We start from the raw sequence: 13,821 nt of genomic DNA, 5'->3' as shown, positions 1-13,821 counted from the left end.
CTAGGAGGGAGGCCTAATTGTGGAGTTGTGTAATTAGTTTTTATGTCACTGCAATTATTCTGTTGGCTACATATAAAGAACATGGCAAAATGCAGCACTTAATTTTAAATCAGGACTTGATTCTCTTTCAGTAGGTAATTGATGTTGATCACATCACTTAGCAGTGACTATAAAATGCGCTATTTAGTTTGTAAAAGGATGGAGAAAGGGACTAAGCAGATAGGTAATTGGTGGATCATTGGGCTGCATTGGTGGGAGGCAGCATTAATCCATCAGACTTCAGTTGTCTCTGTTTCCAGCCACTTCTGGGCATCGTTAGTGGCCCAGAGCGTTAACGAACGCGGAGCCACCGATCCCTGCAGCCCAAAGCGTCGCACACCGCAGTGAACAGCCGCTCCGCCTGCGGACGGCGGTGTCGACCGGTGAATTTGCACTTCATGCAATTGATTCCTTGTGTCTAAACACCTCCTGCCAGGGGCAGGCATCACTCTCTGCTGCTCAGGTTGAGCGTGGGGTGGGCTGCGGGGCTGGTCTCCCTGCACCCAGCATCCCGGCCGGGCTCCAAAGGGGAAATCAGGAAAGCCAAGAGAGCACAAGTGGGTTATTCCTGTGAAACAGCACTGGCAGCTTCTCAGCCGGCAGCTTGACAAGTTTAACATTTTGCGCTTTGGGTGAGAAGTTCCCCACGAGTGAAGTGGTGGCAATCAAAGTGATGCTCATGTCAGGGTTGCTCACAAGAACAGCTTTTTTGGCACTGCCCTCGGAGGGGAGAATACTGGGGGCACTTTCCAGCTCGTTTCCCGGGGACAGCCACACTCCCTGCGTCTCCACGTGTCCCACTCATGTGAGCTGGGAGGAGAGATGCCAGAGCGCTGTGTGAGTCCTGTGCTTGGGACTTTGCTCCAGGGGATCAGTAAGAAGAGAAGCTGAGTTGGTAAAACTTTTCCTTGCCTTTGGCACTGGCCATAATTACTCGATTTCAAGCAGTATTTGCAAGCGGTTCCAATGATGGTCGAGGACAGGAGTGATGCTCCTGCACTGTGCCAAGCAGAGCCAGCGGGCACAGCCTCGAGGCGGGAGGCGAGATGGCGTGGTGGCTGCGGGGATGGTGCACAGCGACACGGGGTGACTCCTGGGCCACCTGACCAGAAATTCAGATTTTCTTCAGCAAAAACACGTGAGTTTGTGCCCAGGAGCGTCATGTGCTCAGCTGCAGCCACCCTCCTAGTGCTGTGTGGCTCTCTTATATTTCCAACGAACAACCCAGGAGGTTTTGCTACTATTATCTTTTTATTTTTTTTCTAAAACAACCCCGAGAATGATAAACAGCATCCCCGCACCAAGCGCTCCCCAGAAACGTGGTGCCCAGCGAGCGAAGAGCACACGGAGCATTTAAGGAGGGATAATGGCTGTGCCATAATTGCTGGGCGTTCGGGGGAGATTTCACGCTCAGCCTGCGTGCGGCTCGGTGCTCGCGGCTGTTTCCCGAGCCGGCGCGCGGGGAGCGGTGCCGGGGCATCCCAGCGCCGCAGCCAGGCATCGATCCGCTCCGGTCCCCGGGGCCGAGGCTGGAGAGGAGAACCGCGCGGCGTGAAATGTGTTGTTCTCCCGGATAATGAGCAAACTCAACAGGCTGAAGGCGACTTCAGACGAGTTTCCAGGTGTCAGGTCTGGGCTTTGCATTCTGCGCTCGTACCAAAAGAGATGAATTTGTGGCCAGATGGTCGCTGTTCCTACAGTGCGGGGAGAGAGTCCCAGCAGGGTTGTTGTCCGAAACACTATTCCCCTCCAGACTTTCCTCTCTTCCTTCCTCTCATCCTTTGCTATAGCTCCAAAAGAATTAGATTAAATGGAGGCTCCAGCAGTGCCATGTGTAACGACCTGCAGATCTGGCGCAGCACTGCTTTGCCTCCTAGGGCACTGGTGGTAGCCACAGCCGGGCAGGTGCCACACTGGGATGGTGAAACACATCTTTACAGCTCACAAAGTGAGGTGTGACCCAGCCTGAGCCCGGTGCAGACTACTTTGTGCAGTGCAGATGCATCCAGAGAGAACAGATGTGAACACAAGGCTTGAGACCGGGCAGCATCACAGCTGCCGGGCTGCCCCGCTTCCTTTGGAAGTGCTTTCTCTCACCCATTTTGCGTGCTTTATCCCTCTTTTTTTCCCTCCCTGGGCACAGTGTTCCCCCACGGCACCTCCTTCCTCCTCTCCTTTACCGCAGCTGAGGCCGCTGCTGCCAAGCGGGGGCAGAGCTGCTGGAGAGGCTTTTTGGGGTCTGCATCGCTCCTCTCGCTGCTGGGACCCGGCCGGTTCTGCAGGACCAGCTCTGCCACCGCAGCATCACCCTCCCCAAATTGCCGGACCGTCAGCCAGGCCCTGCTTGCAGCCTCCGGTCTCCACCAGCCCAAACGCTGTTTCAGTCTCCATCAAAACCAAAAACGACTCGTCCACAGCCAGCAGGCGAGCGGGGCTTTGCTGACAATCGCTCGGAGGCTTTGGAGCAGTAAATGGGATGTGACGAGCCGAGGGACCGTCCCTGCTCTCGGGGAGGCTGTGCCAGCGGGGCCGAAGCTTTGCGGGTGAGCTGGTGCAGAGCCTGGGGCCGGGATCCCAGCGAGTGTCAGCCCCCGGCGCCACTTCTCCCGCTCGGATGCATCCGCGGAGCCCCGGTTATTTGGGAGCCCCACAGTGGTAGACAACCGCGGCATTTCATCGCGGGCTGTGGCAACGTCGCTCATGGCAGCAGAGCCGTTTGTGGCACCCAGGCTTCCCTCACCTGCTTCCATTTGATACCGGGTTTTGATTTAATTAGATAAGGTGGCAAAGGTGATCAAAAAATGAATGAATCAAAAAAAAAATCATCATTCAAAGCTGATTTCCTATGAAGCTACACATGATTTATAAGCAGAGAGGAGAATGAAGCCTGGAACAAGAGCAGAGGGGCCTGGCGGGTGCATAACTGTTGCGATGGGAACATGAAGTTTTTACTGCCGCCAGCTCGGCTGCCACAGGGCTGGGGCTGGGAGCCGCAGCCTGGCTGCACCAGCGGTCCCCAGGGCCACATCCAGCGCTGCCACTTCCTCGCCCCCGCATCCGAAGCATCCCTGGATGCACAGCACACATGGGTTTGGGAGCGAACGCCAGGACAATTAATGGGGACGCTTCCCATAAAGTGGAAACAAGGAGGCTGTAAATCTTGGCGGTGCTGCACACATAGGGGAGAGGGATAGTTATGAGCAGTTTTTCCCTGCAAAAATGGACTTTAAATCATCACCTCTCACCAACGCCTAGTGCTGGATGCTCTGAAGTAGTCCGGCACAGCCTCTGTGACTCCTCTTACACCGCAGTGCAAGCGAGTGACCCCGTTGCCTGCCACCTGGGGATATTTATTGCGTGTCGGCACCTGCTCACGGGGTGATTTTTCACCGTGTCAGATATTAGTTACAAACGGTTACCGGGCCCCGCGCAGCGCTTCAATAATATTGTCTGACAAAACACTGCCGGGGAAGCACATCAGTCGAGCCAGCCAGCTCCTGGGAGCCCACGTGGTGCCAGCACGTGTAAGAGCACATCGGTGCAGCCTCTGAGGCAGCCCAGAAGGGCCGAGTTAAGGTGATGCACTTCCTAAACATCTCGGTTTGGGATTTCAGAGGTTCGGCTTCCTCTGGGCTGCGTGGTGCAGGGGGGATCCCAGCACCAAGTCATCCTTCGCTCTCGTAGCTGGGCTTCAGGGGAGGATGGTATCTACGGGCACCTGGGAAGCAAACAGCCCTGCAAAGCAGCAACAAGACCGAACTGCTTTTTTAGGGCCTCAGCTCCGTACCCCGGTAACGACGAGGCTTTGGGGAAATGGCCAGGCACGTCCACGGCGCAGAGCAGACGATGGTGAAGCAAGGACCCGGCTGCCCGATCTGTCCCGCCTGCAGCCTGCCGGCAGCGTGGCAGGGGAAATGAAGATGTTATCGAGCAGCAGCACGCAGCAGTAATTGAAAGCCTTTTTGCTGCTGGAAACCCTCAAGGCTGCCAGTCTCGTCTGAGCTGCCACTTGCAGACACTTTTTCATTTCCTCTCTGTTTTTGCCTAAACTTTCCATCGAGGGCACCGATTCCTCATCACGCAGCCTGAATGGCAATGATAAATATGTAAATACGGAGGTATTTCCAGCCCCTCTCCTGGGCTGTTGTGGATAAATTTGCCATGCCTGTAGCCTCCTTTTCTCTGCACATGCTAGGAGCAGCAGGCTCTGCCTGAAGCTTGGCAGGAAAAAGCTTTTGGGGAAGCTGCGTGCCAGGGGATGTGCAACAGCACTTTGGTTCTGCTGGAGGATGCCGACAGCCTCGTCTCTGGGTCACTGTGGGGAAAAACACTGGCCAAAGTGATGGGGCGAGCGAGGCTGCTCCCCTGCCTCCCCCGGTGCCTCCTCGCTGCTCCCCCCTGCAAGCCCCCGTGGGGAATTCGGAGCAGGAGGGGAAGGGTAAAAGCAACAGCTGAAAAGCTGAAAATGTGAAGTATGAAGAAAGGCTCTAATTTTCCCCAAATCTCTTAATCCATTAATCACAGTGAGAATTCTATACGGAAACCTCCCTCTCGTTTAATACCGTCTACAGATTGTCAAGATAGTAATGACTGTTTTGCGGGGGAGGAGGAGGAGCGAGGTGGGACAGGCTGGAGCCGTGGGCTTGTCTCCAAGGAGAGGAGATCAGCCCTTACCAGCAACGAGCCAAGCACGTGGATGAGCAGCGATGAAAAGCTCCGCTGGACCCTGCAGCAGGAGAGCTGCAGCAGATGCTGGGCAGATCTGCCTGGGCATCTGAAACAGTTTTTAAGAGTTTTAAGCGCAGCCTTGAATGTCCTCTCTCCCCCGCCGTGCAATTCCTCCTCCCCGTTCATGCTGCTCCTTCCCTTGCTCCCGTAAGTTTCAGGAGTTCCCAGCTGTGTTCCTCCCCGCCCTGCTGTCATGCTGCTTCTCACTCCCTTGCCGCTGTGGGAAACAAAAGGCTGGGGAGAATGAGGGAGCCTCCATCCCCGGGGGGGGGCAGCAAAGGCGTTGTCCTCCCTGCAACGCCACTGCCACCGTCGGAGATATCCCAGCTGCAGAGGGAATGGTTTTGCAGGATTCATTTATATTAGGAGTTTCCTAACAGCTCCCTCCACCCAAACCACCTTCCAGCCCTTGACCAGAAACAACCAAGGTGCTTTTCCACAAGAAGAGACTTCCCACAGATGAGAACGGATTTGCCTTAATGAGATGTGGTGCACGTTTTAGGGGCTGCAGAGCCCCCTGGATCCATGGATCTCCAGCTTTGTGAGGTGCTCACCAGCTGGGGAAGCTAGTCATCGCCAGCAAGCACCACTTCCCTGTGCGGCACAACATGCAATACTAGTCCCACGGCCTGTGTCCCAGGATGGAGACTAATTTTCTAAAAGGTGGAGACCCTTTTATGTGCTGTGAATGTAATTTGTAGTAAACATGCATCATGAAAAGAGGATGGAGCAGGGAAGCGAGGTGCCTCAGCTCAGGCTTTCCACTCGCACTTCTTGATACCTTCCCCCCTCTTCACGCGTTACCCCAAGCTGACACAACACAGACCCTCCCCTGCACCCTGCTCCAACTGGAGGGGCATTGCCACTGAAAGGAGCTGGGGACACTTTGCAGTGACCCACCCGTTGTCATAGATGTCACCGCGTTGCTCTTGCAAGAAGGACACACCCAGGCGAGGCTCAGCTGGGACGAGCCCGTTCGTGGATGGAGGTTTCTGCAGGACCCGTCGGAAACCTGTGGGCTTGCCCCTTGCCTTTGTCACCGAGTATTTGGAGCCAAGGGAGGATTTCTGCTGCAGAGGCACTGAGGCAGCTGGCACAGCACCTGGCACCTGGGCCAAGGGAGTCGGAGCTGCTCCTTCTGGCCTTCCCCGGCTCCTGGAGCTGCTGCTCACAAGGCGCATCGCGGTGCAGGACAAGCAGCCTCTCCTGTGCCTGGTGGGGTCTGGGGCGAGCAGGATCCCCTTCTGGCCTCCTTCCTGGCCAGGCCACGCGCTGACCTATGCCTAGCACTTTCCTCAGGCTTAGCACGTTCTCCATCAGCCGGGTGTGCTTCGCTTTACCACCAACACTAGCTTCGAACCCGGAGCTGCATCAGACCAGCCGAGGTTCCCTTCCTTGCCACGATGGTCACGCAGACCTCAGACTGTCCTGTCTTCTGCTGGGGGAACATAATGTCTACAAATCAAGGTGCCTTCCTGGAGCTGTTACCTGCTTTCCTCCTGGGAGGAAGATAGGAGGAATTAGTATGCAGCGTCTTCCTCGAGAAATCAATGTGATCTCAACTCACTGTGAAGTTCCCTGACTCCGTTAGACATGCTGCACTGGTAAAGACTAATCCTCAGAGGAGAAAGAGTGGAAGAAAAAGAAAGAAAAAGAAATTTCAGTGACTAGACAAGGCTGAAATGTTGCAGAGGGCTGAATCTTGCCAGTGCTGGGGCTGGCTTGGAAGTCCCAGAGCCGAGAGGGCTGCGGAGTGGAGGCAGTCCAGCTGTTTATCACACAGCTAAGAATCAGCCATAATTGTTAATTCTAATTAAAGCTGTTGAAAAAAAAAAAAAAAGAAAAAAAAAAGTAATCAAGAGTTTCCTTTCAAAAAAAGGCATTTCAGCTAAATTAAAAATTTTGGTTTTTAAAAAGGGGAGAAATGTTGAAAATTTTGCAGCAACCCATTTCAGCATTTTCAAGATGAAAAGGGATATATTTTTGTTGTGAAATGCATCATCAATTCAAATGTGTTTTATCTTACAGTCTGAAGAACAGAAATAGTTTTCAAACCAAAGCAAAATGGTATTTTTAGTTTTTCTCTTTAAAAAAGCCTATCTGGGGGTTTCTGTCCTAATTAAGAATGGTTTCTTCCCTTTTTATTTTTTCATTTTTTAAACAAATGGAATAATCTGTTTCTAGCTAGCTCTACTCTGAAATACTTGTTCCTTTCTCGGCATGCCCACCGTGCCTTAGGCAGGCACACAACCTCAGGACGGATCCGCGGTGCTTGCACCACCCTGCTCGAGGTGCCAGCAGTGCCAGAACTCCCCTGGGACTCGAGCCGGGCTTTACAAGAGCTCGCAGAATCAAAGCAGCACCAGCAAAATGGCACTCGGAGTAACTGCGTTTAATGTCTTGGTGTGAGTGGGAGTAATTTCAGGATTTCTGCGTAGCTGTGTTCTGGGCAGAGAGGGCTGCGAGGCAGAGCAGCCCAGGGGTTCTCCTCCATGGCACGGGCAGATCTCATCTATTGCACCGAGGAGGCGGTTTAGGGTCTGTTAGGTGCTGAGCAACGAGGAGGCTGCAGTTTGCAGCATGACTTCTGCATGAGAGCACTGAAGGGAGAGAGGGAAGAGGTAAAAATGGGGCCAGATAGGAATCGGGAAAGGAAGGGGACAGCAGGGGAGGGGACTCAGCCAGCGAGCAGCTCAGAGGAAAGGAGCAGGGCATCTGCAGGGCTCTGCCAGAGACCAAAGCGAAAAATGAGATGGCTCTGCAGCAGTTACATGGGAAGCGAGGGAAAACTGCACAGATGCCTGGAACCGCCTGAGTGCACTTCAAACGGTAAGAGACCTGGGCACGCAGCGAGAAGAGACGCAGGCAGGCCTGAAGGGAGGGGACCTGCAGTGGTCACATCCAGCCGTGGACTCGGGTCCAGCTCTCACAAAGATGAATCCAAAGCACCTGCGGGAGGCCACAGGGCCCTTGGCCAGGGACGGAGTTGCAGTTGGACCACAGCTGCCTCTTGCCGTGCTGTTGTCACAGGGAAACGGTGAGTGAAGCCTGGAGCGTCCATTGCCTGCAAGAACACCGAGACTCACACTGACACAGCCCTGACACAGACAGGGAACATCACAGCGGGACAATTCATCCCACTGGGTCCCTAGGAGGTCCCCAGGGTTGTAGGGTCAGTGCAGATAACATAGTTTTTCTATTCATATTCTTGCAACAAGGAGATCAGGAGCAAGAGTCAGCTGCTCCCTGAGGGAGATGGAGCGAACATGACCGCGGCAGAGGGACCTGCTCACCGGAGGCACCGTCCCACCAGGCCTGAACGCGGCAGGCAGGGCCAGGCGCTGGGTACAGGGCCTACCAGCAGCCCCACATAATGCAGCAGGTGTTGTGCACCCAATTTGAAGTAATCTTCGGTTTTTAACAAGATCCACACATCCAGGAGGAACATTTTTTTCTCTTTTTTAGTTGAAAGCTGCAAATTATCGAAATCCTTACTGTTGCTCTCCCCAGTCACTCTTGGGCAAACAAAAGACGGTTCTAAGTGTGCTTTTCAATTAAAACAATCCCGATGCCTTTTGCTCATGACTCACCCTTGTCTCCCTTTAGCCTTTAGTCTTAAACTGCTTCACTGTTTGGTCTGATTAGCAGTGTCTACTCGGGGCAGAGGAGGCACTGGAAGAGCCTGAGGTATTGCAGGTCAGGATTAAAGTGCTCTGCGTGCCATTAACTGTCAAAACTATAACTAGCTGAAATCAGGGCAATTAGATTGCTCATGGATTACAGCAGCAACCGCTGCAGCTATTCATTCCACATGCTGTGCGCTTAAACCACAGCCTTGACATTAAAGTGACGTGATTAAAAGCAAGTGTCGGAGGCTCAGATCTATGCAAGAGCTCTGCAGGCAGGGTTAAGTCCACAGCTTCCTCAGAGGCCTTCTGGGGTTGGACACCCCAGGGTCTGGGAAGGATCTCCAGCCCCTCAGCAGAGCCAGCTCGGCTTTCGAGGCTGTAATGCCATCGCGTGGTTAGCGCCGGGAAGGGGAATTGCAGGGCTCTCTCCGCAGAGTTTGATGGAAAGCACGGCTCTTGGTCAGACAGACAGAAAGCCCAGAAGTACCTCTGCTTAACAAGTTAGGGTCTAAGAGAAAATCTGTCTCTGACAGAAAAGTCCCTGCTCTTGCTTTGAGAGAGGGAAAATGATTAATTCCATTAATATTTCTCCTTCTAGTTCAATTCTCTGGCTAAGAAAGCAATTTCTTTCAGGCTGAAGAATCTGATTTGGGTCTCTACTTGGGTACTGAGGGCTAATTTTCTCTTTCAGCATGGAAGGACACAGTGCCACATTGAAGCAGTAAAGGTATTTTTCTTCCCTGATTGAAGCTGGAGAGTTCAGCGAGGTCAGCTTTGTTGTAAACCTCCACACCAACATCAGTGCTCAGATGCATGCTAAAGGGCGTGGAGAACCAGCACAGGAAACACAGGAACTGTGAAGCTGGAAACAATAAAATGAAGCACCAGCTGCACAGCTAGCACAAACCAGTGAGCAGGTTAGTCAGCTCTCTGCTTGCCCCTTTTACTGCACGTCAGACGCACAAGGTAGGAAGAGTCAGTCAACTGCTTCCTGGTCTTTTTTCGGCCCAAGGACACGGGGGCTGTTACGTGTGGGCTGCTCCCGACACAGCCTGCCTCATCCCAGGTGGTGCTGGGCTTGTTCTGCCCACAACGGCCACAGAGCCGTGCTGGCACAGTTGCAGGTGCTGCGCGGTGGAGAGCATTAGGCACTTTCCCATTTAGTGTTGAAGCTGGTGACTCATTAACTTTCCCCTTTCATCTCTCAAGTATCTCAGCAAGACAGCGGACACTGTGGAAAAACTCCTCTCCACAGAGCTGCCCCACAGGCCAGCACAGCCCAGAAATGGAGGGACAGCCCTCTGTCTCGTCACCAGCAAGGCATCTACGTGTGGTTTTCTTCTCATCATGGGTTGCTCAACGAGCAAAGACACTGTGGGGAGTGCTCAGAAGAGAGCCCCCCAGCACAGTGAAATGCACCCCAACTGCTCACAAACCAGCCCAGGATGGTCAAACTGGACAGGGGCCGCAGAACAGTTGCTAAGCGAGGGGTGCCAGGAATGAAGGACAGCAGTTTCTCGGCTGTGCTCCAAGACAGAAGGGCCAGGCGTATTGCCAAAGCTGATGAAAAGTTACAGTGATGGAGGGACAAACAGCAAACACAGAGGGCACTTCATGGCTTTGGTTCTTGAAGTCCCGCTGCCCGTGGCTGAGGTACAGGCGATGAGCTCTTCCAAACCCCTGAGCCAGCTGCCTGAGCAACAGCTCCAGTTTGGAAGCTGTATAATTCATTAGCGCAGCACGGGGCCCAAACTAATATGCCCTGCCTCTCATAGTTAGATGTTTTCAACAGGACCGAGGAGATGCTTCAAAAGCTTTCCGAATGCCAAATATCAGAACTCAGTGAATCTCCATGCCAGGAACAGCCTCTTACTTCACAGCATAGATTTCCCTGTGTTCCTGCACAGCTTTCCTGGGTAGTTATTGGGCACGGAGCATTGGTTCCTCACATGCAGTGAGCGGGGGTCAAACAAATGTGTGCACATTATTTGCAAAATTTGGATAAAAGGTGTTATGCCAAGGGAAGCATATCGGCTCTGCCACGGGGATCAAGTAAAGCCCATTTCTGCCACAGCTTCCTGGCAAACACACTCTCTACATCTGCTGCAGCCCTTCCGACTGCTGAGAAATTGCTCCTGGAACAGGCCGAACCCAGCAATGGCTTGCTTGGAGCCTGTGCTGCAGCAGCCCTGCCAGGTCCTGGTTTGCAGAGCGGAGCACAACCACACGGTGACCGCGAAGAGCGCCTGGCTGGGCAGCAGGTCCTCCTGCGTGCCTGCACTGCCTGACCGAACAGCGGCCACAGCGCTGGCCGCATGGGCTGCTTGACTGGCCAAGAGCTTTCGGGGGGGTTTCATCTGCTTAACCGTGCTGTGCTTCCTCCTCTCCCAGGCGGGATTTCAGCCTCAGCCGATGTCAGAAACATCACACTACTCTTTGATACTGAGATACCTGCTAGGCCTGTTGTTCATTTTCGCTTGGCAGAGGCTAAATACATGCTCTTTTTCTCCCACAAGTGCAGTGTTGGGGACTCTGATGAGTCTGAGATGCTTTGTTTCACGGCAGATTAGAGATACGTTACCACAAAACAAAAGCACAGCCGGCCTTCAGAAGAGCTCCTCTTGTCTAGACAGAGCCTCCCCTGAACTCCCTGCATCCCAGCACAGCCCTGCAGTCTGTATTCAAAGCAACACAACAGGCTCCAGAAGCCTGCTTAACCCCTGTTGAGTAAATGCTCAGTTACAGAATAAAGGACGGATCATGTCTGTGAGATTTTGCTCCCATAAATAAGCAGGATGGTTTGAATCAGGGCATGAACCACTCCTCTGGCACAGTGCGAGGGATCCACTCGAGGGATTTGCGCCAGCATGCAGCTGTAATGCTTCCCAAATATCTGTACAATGGACCTCTAGGGAAAGCCCATCTCACGTGTGAGCACGGCTGGTGATCAAAGGGCAACATTCGCCCCTTCATAGAATATAATTTAAAGGCAGAAGGGACTGCTTGTTCCCTTCCTCTGCTCTGCCCTGTGGTGTTAGGCCCATCCACACCGAGCCCAATCACTTGTGTGAAACGAAAACATTTCAGTCATTAGGAGCCAAAACTGGAATGTGCCACAAGCACAAGATATGGCAGACCGTAGCACAGCCAGTGTTGGAAACTCCTGCAGGAGCAAGAGCAATGCTTTACGATGCAGAAAGCAAAATATCTGCAGCTCTAAAGCGTCCACCTTTTTCTATGCCCCTGTCCAAGCCCACTGCCCCCCTCAGCTCCTGGCCTCCCCCTGGGCCAGTACTCCCCCCAGCCCTGCAGCTCAGGTGTGGGGCTCGGTGTCCTGGCTCTTCCCTACCCACCGCACCCTGGTTCGGTGGAATTTGTGCCCCACGGACAGTCCCTGGAGTAAACGAAAAGGCCAACGCTGCGGGAAGAGGGAGAAAGCTCAACAACAATCATGGAAAAGCACCGAGTGGGCCAGCCCCATTTCCTGGGCAATCCGCACCTCACGCAGCAGCGGCTGCGGCGCCCTGTGGGGCCTCATGCTTCAGGGGCATGAGCGGGGCACTGCTGCAAAGCGCTTTGATAACCTTCAGCGCCTGCTCACGGACACCCGGCGCATTTACTGTCTTTACTCTCGATGGCACCACGCGGCCAGACCCAACCCAACCGGCGACACCAACGCGAACACCACCGGGGGCCTCCCCTCCGCTCCCTGCAGCTCCCCCCGGCCGCTCGAGGGGACGGCCCCGAGCCGGGCCCGCCCTGAGGGCGAGGCCGAGCCGAGCCGGGGCGGTGCCTGCGGAACCACCTCGGCGGCGCGGCAGGGCCCGGCCTCTTTGGGCGCCGCGGCCGTGAGGTGAGGTGCGGCCGGGCCGGGCCGCCATGAGGTGAGAGCGCGGGGCTGGGCGTCTGCTCCCCTCTCGGGCTGTGGAAGCGGGGAACGCCGTACGTTTCCAACTTATTTAAATAGATACATATTATTTGTTTTAAATATGCTTTATTTTATTCTTCCGTACGCTCTGTGCCAGGTGGCGCGGAGCTTTGCGGAAGGGCGGCTCTTCCTCGCCGGGCCCGGGCCGGAGGAGCCCCCCGGGGCCGTGGTGCCGGGCCCGGCCCCGTCCCGGCGGGTCGGCCCAGCGGCAGTCAGCCCCCGGCGCGGCGCCGTGCCCGGGCGGCGTTACACCGCTGGCAGAGGAGCCAGCGCCTGCCGAGAGTGGAGCGGCTCCGCGTGGGGCCGGTCCTAGAGAGGAGGCGGACAAAGCCCTGGTGCTGCGGGGTTAAGTGTGGAGCGAGTGCGGCGTTTGTAAGCGCATCTTCGGTGTGAAAACGGGCGGGGTGGTTAGCCGGGTTTGGGGTCTTGGGGCGTTACTCGGGTTGACTCTGTTGTGTGCTTTCTGTCCCCAGGTAAATGGCGTTGTGCCTTCCCCTGCCCGCTGGGGCAGCAGTGCTGGTCAGAAGAAAAGAGTAGCCGGCGGTCCTGCCCTGAAGATGCCCATTCAAATGAAATTCGAGAAGACGGAAGCCGTAACCCACGGTTATGAGTTCTGCCAGAGAGGGGGTTGTTTTCAGGATCTGGCATCCTGAAAGGGTCTATCAACTTGGAACATCAGAGGTTGGTTTTAGGCAAGGTATAAGAAGAATTACCGAAATGGTTTGTTAATTGTTAAGCCACTCTCACTGCTTGTTTAAAATTACATCTTTCAATTGACCTATTTATTAAACATATTTAAACTTGGTCTTCTTGTTTTTTATTGTGTCATAAGGCTGCCAGGTACAGGGGGATTTGAAAGTCATGTTGGATCCAGTCAGTGGGAGACTGGGGAGACAGGAAGGCAACACTGGGTGGCTGGTGCCCCCCCTGCCATGTGCACACTCCTCCATAGCTTCTGTTGAAAGGAGAGATTTTTAACAAGGCTTCTTTTCTGCCTGCACTTTGAAGGAGATTACATGCTCAAAGTTTTCCTTAAAGGAAATAAGGTCTGGTGTTCTATTTCTCCTGTGATAAAAGACTATTCGGCCAGTACAAGTTCACAAGAAAACCTTTCCATACTTCAGGTCCTGACTTGAAAGAACTTTATAATTACCTTCCTTCCCTGGACCTGGAGGGAGGTGGAAGCCCACAAAAAAAAGGATTTGTAGAAGGCTTCCAAGTATGTAAAATATATTGGAACTGGTGGGGAGGGAAAAGAAGACAATTATGTGTTCAGAGGGGGGGGGAAAAAAACCACCTCCGTTTAACTAGAGTGATTGATTACCTGTTAGAGGGGTGTATTACTCACACCAATGTGCCTGACCCATCCTAGATGCTACTGTAGCTGAGGTGTCATATATGAACAAATTAAACTGAGAAGCAGTGACGCAAGTACAGGATGCTATCTGGAAGTGTGATGCTGTCTATATATGGGTTGTTAGTGGTGAGTTGATAACC

Source organism: Anser anser (genome assembly GCF_964211835.1).
Source record: "Anser anser genome assembly, chromosome: 14".
Classification (NCBI taxonomy): Eukaryota; Metazoa; Chordata; class Aves; order Anseriformes; family Anatidae; genus Anser; species Anser anser.
The sequence above is the reverse complement of the archived record's forward strand: the minus strand, read 5'-3'. Positions refer to the sequence as shown.